General features: G+C 43.3%; 1 pseudogene; it reads right to left on the bottom strand.

Moving 5' to 3' along the window:
* Positions 1-4,560, bottom strand: part of LOC119296851 — a 16,211-nt pseudogene extending 11,651 nt beyond the window's left edge.
* Positions 4,561-9,850: the final 5,290 nt, after the last annotated feature.

Consider the following 9,850-nt stretch of genomic DNA (forward strand, 5'->3'; position numbering starts at 1 on the left):
AAAAAATTCAGAAAAAAAAACTAATTCAATTCAAAATGTTAAAAATACTAATAATATATCAAAAAATTCAGAAAAATAAAACTAATTCAATTCAAAATGTTAAAAATACTAATAATATATAAAAAAATTCAGAAAAATAAAACTAATTCAATTCAAAATTCTAAAAATAAAAATAATATATCAAAAAATTCAGAAAAATAAAACTAATTCAATTCAAAATGTTAAAAATACAAATAATATATCAAAAAATTCAGAAAAATAAAACTAATTCAATTCAAAATGTTAAAAATACAAATAATATATCAAAAAATTCAGAAAAATAAAACTAATTCAATTCAAAATAATATACCAGAGGCCGGTCGTCGGCTATGGTGGTACGGCCGGACTCTGTAGAGCGTCATGGACTACATCACTCCAAATTTCATGTATCATTCGAAAATGGACACCAAACACATCACGGGTAATATAATTCACATGATCCATTCAACAAAGTTTGGTACAATAAATTATTACACATCATTTCTTCCCGTGTGTCCCTGCTTGCTTACGATTGTGCCGTATCCATGGAGCATCCTCATCATTTAACTTAATGCTTGGGTCGGTGTTCACTTTGAAGGGCGGAATTTCAGCAAACATATTATAATCTTCTGACATGTCTATCTTGTCCTCCACTCCCACGATGTTTCTTTTCCCTGAAAGAACAATGTGGCGCTTTGGATCATCGCATGATGTACTGATCGTTTTCTTATCTTTCCGTTTCCTCGGTTTGCTACTCATGTCCTTCACATAGAAAACCTGAGCGACATCTTTCGCTAGGACGAATGGTTCGTCAAGGTAACCAAGATTGTTGAAATCCACCATTGTCATTCCGTATTGCTGGTCCACCTTTACCCCACCTCCTGTTAGCTTGAACCATTTGCACCGGAACAAAGGGACCTTAAAGGAGGGTCCATAGTCAAGTTCCCATATCTCCTCTATGTAACCATAATATGTGACCTTTTGCCCATTCTCGGTTGCTGCATCAAAGCGGACACCACTGTTTTGGTTGGTGCTCTTTTTATCTTGGGCGATCGTGTAAAATGTATTCCCATTTATCTAGTACCCTTGGAAAGTCGTTATAGTCGAAGATGGTGTCTTGGCCAACATGTACAGCTGATCTACAACATCATTGTCATTCATTAAATGTTTTCTCAACCAACTGCCGAAAGTCTCCATGTGGGCCTTCCTAATCCAGGATTCAGGCTTCCCCGGGTTGTCCGAGCGTAAAATATTCTTGTGTTTCTCAAAGTACGGAGCCACCAAGCTGGAATTGGTCAGTACAGTGTGGTGTGCTTCAGTCAGAGAATGGCCGTCCATACATATCGTTGATTTCCTTCCGATCGTGCCTTTTCCACTTAGTCTCCCCTCGTGCCGCGATCGAGGAAGACCAATCGGCTTAAGGTCAGGAACAAAGTCAACACAAAACTCAATTACCTCCTCATTTCCATAGCCCTTGGCGATGCTTCCTTCTGGCCTAGCACGGTTACGAACATATTTCTTTAATACTCCCATGAACCTCTCGACGGGAACATATTGTGTAGAAATACAGGACCGAGAACGAAAATCTCTTCGACTAGGTGAACCAGGAGGTGCGTCATAATATTGAAGAAGGATGGCGGGAACACCAACTCGAAACTGACAAGACATTGGATCACATCGTTCTGTAACCGTGGTAGAACTTCTGGATTGATTACCTTCTGAGAGATTGCATTGAGGAATGCACATAGCTTCACAATGGCTACTCGAACATTTTCCGGCAGGAGCCCCCTCAAAGCAATCGGAAGCAATTGCGTCATAATCACGTGGCAGTCGTGAGACTTCAGGTTTTGGAACTTTTTCTCCGCCATGTTTATTATTCCCTTTATATTGGACGAGAATCCAGACGGGACCTTCATACTGCTCAGGCATTCAAAAAAGATGACCTTCTCTTCTTTGGTCAGAGCGTAGCTGGCACGACCTTGAAACCATTCCGGATGCCGGTCATCAGGGTCTTTCAAACGTTGCTGGTCTTGCCGTGCTTCCTTTGTATCATTTGTCTTCCCATACACGCCCAAGAAGCTTAGGAGGTTCACGCAAATATTCTTCGTAACGTGCATCACGTCGATTGCAGAGCGGACATCTAGGACTTTCCAATATTCTAGCTCCCAGAATATAGATTTCTTCTTCCACATGGCTGCGTGCCCGTCAGCTCCCTTCGGAACTGATTGTCTGCCAGGACCCTTTCCAAAGATGACTTTCAAATCCTTGACCATATCAAATACCTCAGCACGAGTGCGTTCCGCAGGCTTCGGCCGGTGATCTGCCTTGCCGTTGTAATGCTTGCCCTTCTTTCTTACTGGATGAATTTTCGGAAGAAATCGACGATGCCCAAGGTACACGTTCTTCTTACAATTTGGCAAATGTACACTTTCAGTCTCATGTAAGCAGTGCGTGCATGCATTGTATCCCTTATTTGACAGTCCCGAAAGGTTACTAAGAGCAGGCCAATCGTTGATGGTTACGAAAAGCAACGCTCGTAGGTCAAATTCCTCTTGTTTGTGCTCATCCCACACACGGACACCACCCCACAGCTGTAAAAGTTCATCAACTAATGGCCTTAGGTACACATCGATGTCGTTGCCGGGTTGCTTCGGACCTTGGATGAGCACTGGCATCATAATGAACTTCTGTCGATCTTTCTCCATTGCGTTCCATCTGCGGTGTGTCTCAACTCCCCGTCCGACTTACGGTCCTCTTTGTGCCATCGCAACAACTTGGCATGCTCTTTGTTCCTGAACAGACGTTTCAACCGTGGTATTATAGGAGCATACCACATCACCTTGGCGGGAACCCTCTTCCTGGGTTTCTGGCCCTCAACATCGTCACCAGGGTCATCGCCTCTGATCTTATAACGCAATGCAGTGCATACCGGGCATTCATTCAAATTCTCGTATTCACCGCGGTAGAGGATGCAGTCGTTGATGCATGCATGTATCTTCAGAACCTCTAAACCTAGAGGGCAGACAACCTTCTTTGCTTCGTACGTACTGGCGGGCAACTCGTTATCCTTTGGAAACATATTCTTCAACATTTTCAGCAAGTCTTCAAATGCCGAGTCAGCTACACCTGCCTCTGCCTTCCATTTCAGCAAATCCAATGTGCAGCCCAGCTTTTTCAGACCATCATCGCATCCGGGGTACAGCGCCTTTCTGTGATCCTCTAACATGCGATCCAAATTCTCCCTCTCCTTTTCAGTTTCGCAGCGTCTCCGTGCATCAGCAATGGTCCGACCAAGATCATCAACGGGATCATCACGTGCCTCTTCTTCACCTTCCCCTTCACCTTCAGCATCCTCCATGAAAGTATCACCGAAATGAGCAAGATAGCTTTCATCGATGAAATCATCCCCTTCTTCATCTTCTTCCATTATAACCCCTCTTTCTCCATGCTTGGTCCAACAATTATAGCTTGGCATGAAACCGTGCCGAAGCAGATGCATGTGAACATCTCTTGAGGAAGAGTAACCCTTCTGATTCTTACAGATAACACATGGACAGATAACAAAACCCCCCTGCTTGTTCGCATTAGCCACTACGAGGAAATCTTTCAAACCCGTAGTGAACTCGCCAGAGAGTCGGTTACCGTACATCCATTGCCGATTCATCTGCATTATTATAATATAAAATATATAATTAACCATCATGCATTTGTTAAACTAACTACCTACAAATAATATAAATTAAACAATGAACTGCACACATGCATATTTTATCAATGACACATCAAAGGTTCATCAAGTTGCTAACCGCGATCGAGGAGTGTGGCTCCAACACTTCATGTCATGTTTGTTTCATGCTCTTGGGGCATTTCATCAAACACCTTATGTGCATAAGAGGAACCAAAAGCAAACCTACACCCACTTGTGAAGAGAATGGCTCCAAATGGCTAAGTGTTGGCTGCTGGATGGGTATATATAGGGGAGGGGCTTTAATTGCGGTTGGCCTGGCAAACCGTGACTAAAGGTGCCCGAAGGCCTTTAGTCGCGGTTGTCCTGGCCAACCGCGACTAAAGACCCTCACGTGCGCCAGCTGGCCACCGAGCGCCCTGGGCCCAGGCCTTTGGTCGCGGTTCACCTCCAGAACCGCGACTAAAGGTCCCATTAGTCGCGGTTCCTACAGCTTCGCGACTTATGGGGCTGGACGGAAGCCTGTTTTTCCACCAGTGAGAGTACGGCCAGCTTGGTGGATTTGTCGGAGACGCTAGCCTCCATGAAGTCGTCGAGGTCGTCGTCGATGTCGTAGGACAGCTCCCGGATCTCGTGCATGCAGGCCTTGTCCTGCTCGCTTGGAACGGGATCCGACGACGACGACGACTTGGCGAGGAGGAATATGTCCATGGCAGTGAGCTCGCGGGCGAGGAGCTGGACCTCGCCGCGCGAGCGTTTATACTCGTCGCGGAGCAGCGCGGCCAGTTTTCCCATGGCGGGCTGCAGCGCCCCTGTCGCTGCGCTCACCAGACCCTCCTCCATTGTTGCCGCCGTGCTGCTTAGCTCAGCAGTCGGATCTCGATCCGTTTCTCCTTTTTCTACGTGGGATTGTGGGTGATGCTTGCTGGGTGAGGCTGTACATGCTGGATGGATGCTCCAGATTTATAGGGAGTATATGTTTCAACCATGATTGCGGGTGATGCTGGATGGGTGAGCCTGCACGTCGCCCACCTCGTGGCACGCTGCAGGATGGACATGGCGTACGTCGTAAACAAACAGTGATCACGTCAAAACGGCCAACAGCTACGCGCAAATTAAACACCAAAGCGTAAGAGCGTCTACAATCGCCAACACCAAATCCGGTTCCAAATACGCCCGTACACGTGTCCAGACACGTCCGCGAGCAGTGACTGGGCAGCCTTCAAATTTTCTTCTCTGCATTCGAATACTTCATACTTCAAACCTTCAATCCTTATAAAACATGAAAAAAGCTTAAATACTACTTCCTCCGGCCCTTTTAGTTCGCATATATAAGATTTATTTAAAGTCAAACCTCGTAAACTTTGACCAAGTTTATAAAAGAAAATAAAATCAACATTCATAATGTGAAATCAATAATATTAGATGTGTCATGACTTTAGTTTTTATATTTATAAATTTAGCGTTGTATATGTCAATATTTTTTCATATAAATATGGTCAAACTTTACAAAGTTTGACTCCAGAAAATTCTTATATGCAGAGTAAAAAGAACCGGAGGGAGTACTTAGATCAACAACCTAGCCTACACAACTTGTCGTCGTCGGAGATGTCCACAATCTCTGTGCCAAGCTCTGGGTACATGGCTGGCAGTTGCAACTGCATCTCTTCCGACTCCACGACGACCTCCATCTCCAACTCGGCGAAAAGCTCGTCGATCTCCGCCAGTTCCTGCCGGTTGGCCTCCACACAGGTTGGATGGACTCCAAAATAGTGGTCTGCTCAGCCATCTTCAGCGATTGGGCAACCTTGAACTCCACCATGGTGCAGGCCGCAACCGGCTCTGGCTGCTCTTCCGGCTCCCCCGCGTCCTTCTCCTGTGGATCTGCGCCCTTCATGGGCGTCGGCTATTGCTCCGCCTTCGGGTATTGCCCCCCACCAGTTGTTGCCCCCTCCACTTCGTCCTCCTCCTCCGGCCACTCCGAAGGCAGCCGTCTATGATCCAGGCGGCGCGCCTAGTGCTACGTCTCGAGCTAGCGTTGGTTTTCCCCGAAGAGGAGGGGGTGATGCAGCACATTAGCGTAAGTATTTCCCTCAGTTTTTGAGAACGAAGGTATCAATCCAGTAGGAGGTCACGCGCAAGTCCCTCGTACCTGCACAAAACGGTAGCAACTCGCAACCAATGCTTAGGGGTTGTCAATCTCTTCACGGTCACTTACGAGAGTGAGATCTGATAGAGATAATATTTTTGGTATTTTTGGTATAAAGATGCAAAGTGAAAAGTAAAAGCAAAACAAGTAAAATAAAGTAATGGAGATTGATATGATGAGAATAGACCCGGGGGCCATAGGTTTCACTAGTGGCTTCTCTCAAGAGCATAGATATTCTACGGTGGGTGAACAAATTACTGTTGAGCAATTGATAGAATTGAGCATAGTTATGAGGTTATCTAGGTATGATCATGTATATAGGCATCACGTCCGTGACAAGTAGACCGACTCCTGCCTGCATCTACTACTATTACTCCACTCATCGACCGCTATCCAGCATGCATCTAGAGTATTAAGTTAAAAACAGAGTAACGCCTTAAGCAAGATGACATGATGTAGAGGAATAAATTCATGCAATATGATAAATACCCCATCTTGTTATCCTCGATGGCAACAATACAATACGTGCGTTGCAACTCTTTCTGTCACTGAGTAAGGACATCGCAAGATTGAACCCAAAGCTAAGCACTTCTCCCATTGCAAGAACTATCAATCTAGTTGGCCAAACCAAACGGATAATTCGAAGAGACTTGCAAAGATAACTCAATCATACATAAAAGAATTCAGAGAAGATTCAAATATTATTCATAGATAAGTTGGATCATAAACCCACAATTCATCGGTCTCAACAAACACACCGCAAGAAGAAGATTACATCGAATAGATCTCCACGAGAGAGGGGAAGAACATTGTATTGAGATCCAAAAAGAGAGAAGAAGCCATCTAGCTACTAGCTATGGACCCGAAGGTCTGAAGTAAACTACTCACACTTCATCGGAAGGGCTATGGTGTTGATGTAGAAGCCCTTCGTGATGGATGCCCTCTCCGGTGGAGCTCCGGAACAGGCCCCAAGATGGGATCTCGTGGATATAGGAAGTTGCGGCGGTGGAATTAGGTTTTTGGCTCCCTCTCTGGTCTAATGGGGGTACGTAGGTATATATAGGAGGAAGGAGCACGTCGGTGGAGCTCCGAGGGGCCCACGAGGCAGGGGGGCGCGCCCTCCACCCTCGTGACCTCCCCGGAAACTTCTTGGAGTAGGGTCCAAGTCTCCTGGATCACGTTCGGTGAGAAGATCACGTTCCCGAAGGTTTCATTCCGTTTGGACTCCGTTTGATATTCTGTTTCCTCGAAATACTGAAATAGGCAAAAAACAGCAATTCTGGGCTGGACCTCCGGTTAATAGGTTAGTCCCAAAAATAATATAAAAGTGGAAAATAAAGCCCAATATAGTCCAAAAAGTAGATAAAGTAGCATGGAGCAATCAAAAATTATAGATACGTTGGAGACGTATCAGGCATCCCCAAGCTTAATTCCTACTCGTCCTCGAGTAGGTAAATGATAAAAAGAGAATTTTTGATGCAGAGTGATACTTTGGCATAATTTCAATGTAAATCTTCTTAATCATGGTATGAATATTCAGATCCGAAAGGTTCAAGACAAAAGTTTATATTGACATAAATATGATAATACTTCAAGCATACTAATCAAACAATTATGTCATCTCAAAATAACATGGCCAAAGGAAGTTCATCCCTACAAAATCATATAGTTAGGCTATGCTTCATTTTCGTCACACGAAGATATTCCCAACTTCTATACCCCCGATGACAAGCCAAGCAATTGTTTCATACTCAAATAATCTCAAACTTTTTCAACCTTCACGCAATACATGAGCGCGAGCCATGGACATAGCACTATGGGTGGTATAGAATATGATGATGGGGATTGTGTGGAGAAGAGAAAAAAGGAGAAATTCTGACATCAACGAGGCTAATCAATGAGCTATGGAGATGCCCATCAATTGATGTTAATGCAAGGAGTAGGGATTGCCATGCAACGGATGCACTAGAGCTAAGAATGCTCAACAAAAGAAAACTAGCGGGTGTGCATCCAACTTGCTTGCTCATGAAGACCTAGGGCATTTTGAGGAAGCCCATCGTTGGAAAATACAAGCCAAGTTCTATAATGAAAAATTCCCACTAGTATGAACAAGACAACTTATGAGACTCACTATATGAAAATCATGTTGCTACTTTGAAACACAATATATGAGACTCACTACATGAAGAACAAGGTGCTACTTTGAAGCACAAGTGTGGAAAAAGAGATAGTAGCATTGCCCTTTTTATTTTCTCTTTTTTTGGGCCTTTTTTTTTGGCCTTTCTCTCTCTTTTTTTTGATTGGGCAATGCTCTAATAATGATGATCATCACACTTCTATTGATTACAACATAATGATTACAACTCGATACTAGAACAAGATATGACTCTATATGAATGCCTCCGGCGGTGTACCGGGATGGTGCAATGAATCAAGAGTGACATGTATGAAAAATAATGCATGATGGCTTTGCCACAAATACGATGTCAACTACAAGATCATGCAATGGCAATATGACAAAAGTAAAGCGTGTCATGATGATGATGATGATGGAAGTTGCATGGCAATATATCTCGGAATGGCTATGGAAATGCCATGATAGGTAGGTATGGTGGCTGTTTTGAGGAAGATATAGGAAGGTTTATGTGTGAAAGAGCGTGTCATATCACGGGGTTTGGATGCACCGGCGAAGTTTGCACCAACTCTCAATGTGAGAAAGGGCAATGCACGGTACCGAAGAGGCTAGCAAATGGCGGAAAGGTAAAAGTGTGTATAATCCATGGACTCAACATAAGTCAAAAGAACTCATATACTTATTGCAAAAATTTAGAAGTCATCAAAAATCAAGTACTGCGCGCATGCTCCTAGGGGGATAGATTGGTAGGAAAAGACCATCGCTCGTCCCCGACCGCCACTCATAAGGATGCACAAGCCAGGTACACTTCATGTTTCAAATTTTTTACACAACTTTAACCATACATGCATGCTACGGGACTTGCTAACTTCAACACAAGTATTTCTCAAATTCACAACTACTCAACTAGCACGACTATGATATTATCACCTCCATATCTCAAAACAATTATCAAGCATCAAACTTATCTTAGTATTCAACCCACTAAAAAGAAAGTTTCACATATCTTGAATACCAAGTATATTAACATTAAGCAAATTACCATGCTATTAACGACTCTCAAAATAATCTAAGTGAAGCATGAGAGATCAATTTTCTTTAAAACAATCCACCACCTTGCTCTAAAAGATCTAAGTGAAGCACTAGAGCAAAAATTATCACGCTCAAAAAGATATAAGTGAAGCACATAGAGTAAACTATCAAGCTCAAAAGATATAAGTGAAGCACATAGAGTATTCTAACAAATTTCAATTCATGAATGGCTCTCTCAAAAGGTGTGTACAGCAAGGATGATTGTGGTAGACTAACAAGCAAAGACATAAATAATACAAAACGCTCCAAGCAAAACACATATCATGTGGTGAATAAAAATATAGCTCCAAGTAAATTACCGATGGAAGTGGACGAAAGAGGGGATGCCTTCCGGGGCATCCCCAAGCTTTGACTTTTTGGTGTCCTTGGATTATCTTGGGGTGCCATGGGCATCCCCAAGCTTAGGCTCTTGCCACTCCTTGTTCCATAATCCATCAAAAGAATTCACCCAAAACTTGAAAACTTCACAACACAAAACTCAATAGAAATCTCGCGAGCTCCGTTAGAGAAAGAAAACAAAAGACTACTTTAAGGTACTGTAGTGAACTTGTTTTTTATTTGTATTGGTGTTAAATCTACTGTATTCCAACTTCTCTATGGCTTATAAACTATTTTACTAGCCATAGATTCATCAAAATAAGCAAACAACACACGCAAAACAGAATCTGTCAAAAACAGAACAGTCTGTAGTAATCTGTTACTAACGCAAACTTCTGGAAACCAAAAAATTCTACCAAAATTAGACGACCTGGGCAATTTGTTTATTGATCAG

Source organism: Triticum dicoccoides, chromosome 5A (assembly GCF_002162155.2).
Source record: "Triticum dicoccoides isolate Atlit2015 ecotype Zavitan chromosome 5A, WEW_v2.0, whole genome shotgun sequence".
NCBI classification, from domain to species: domain Eukaryota; kingdom Viridiplantae; phylum Streptophyta; class Magnoliopsida; order Poales; family Poaceae; genus Triticum; species Triticum dicoccoides.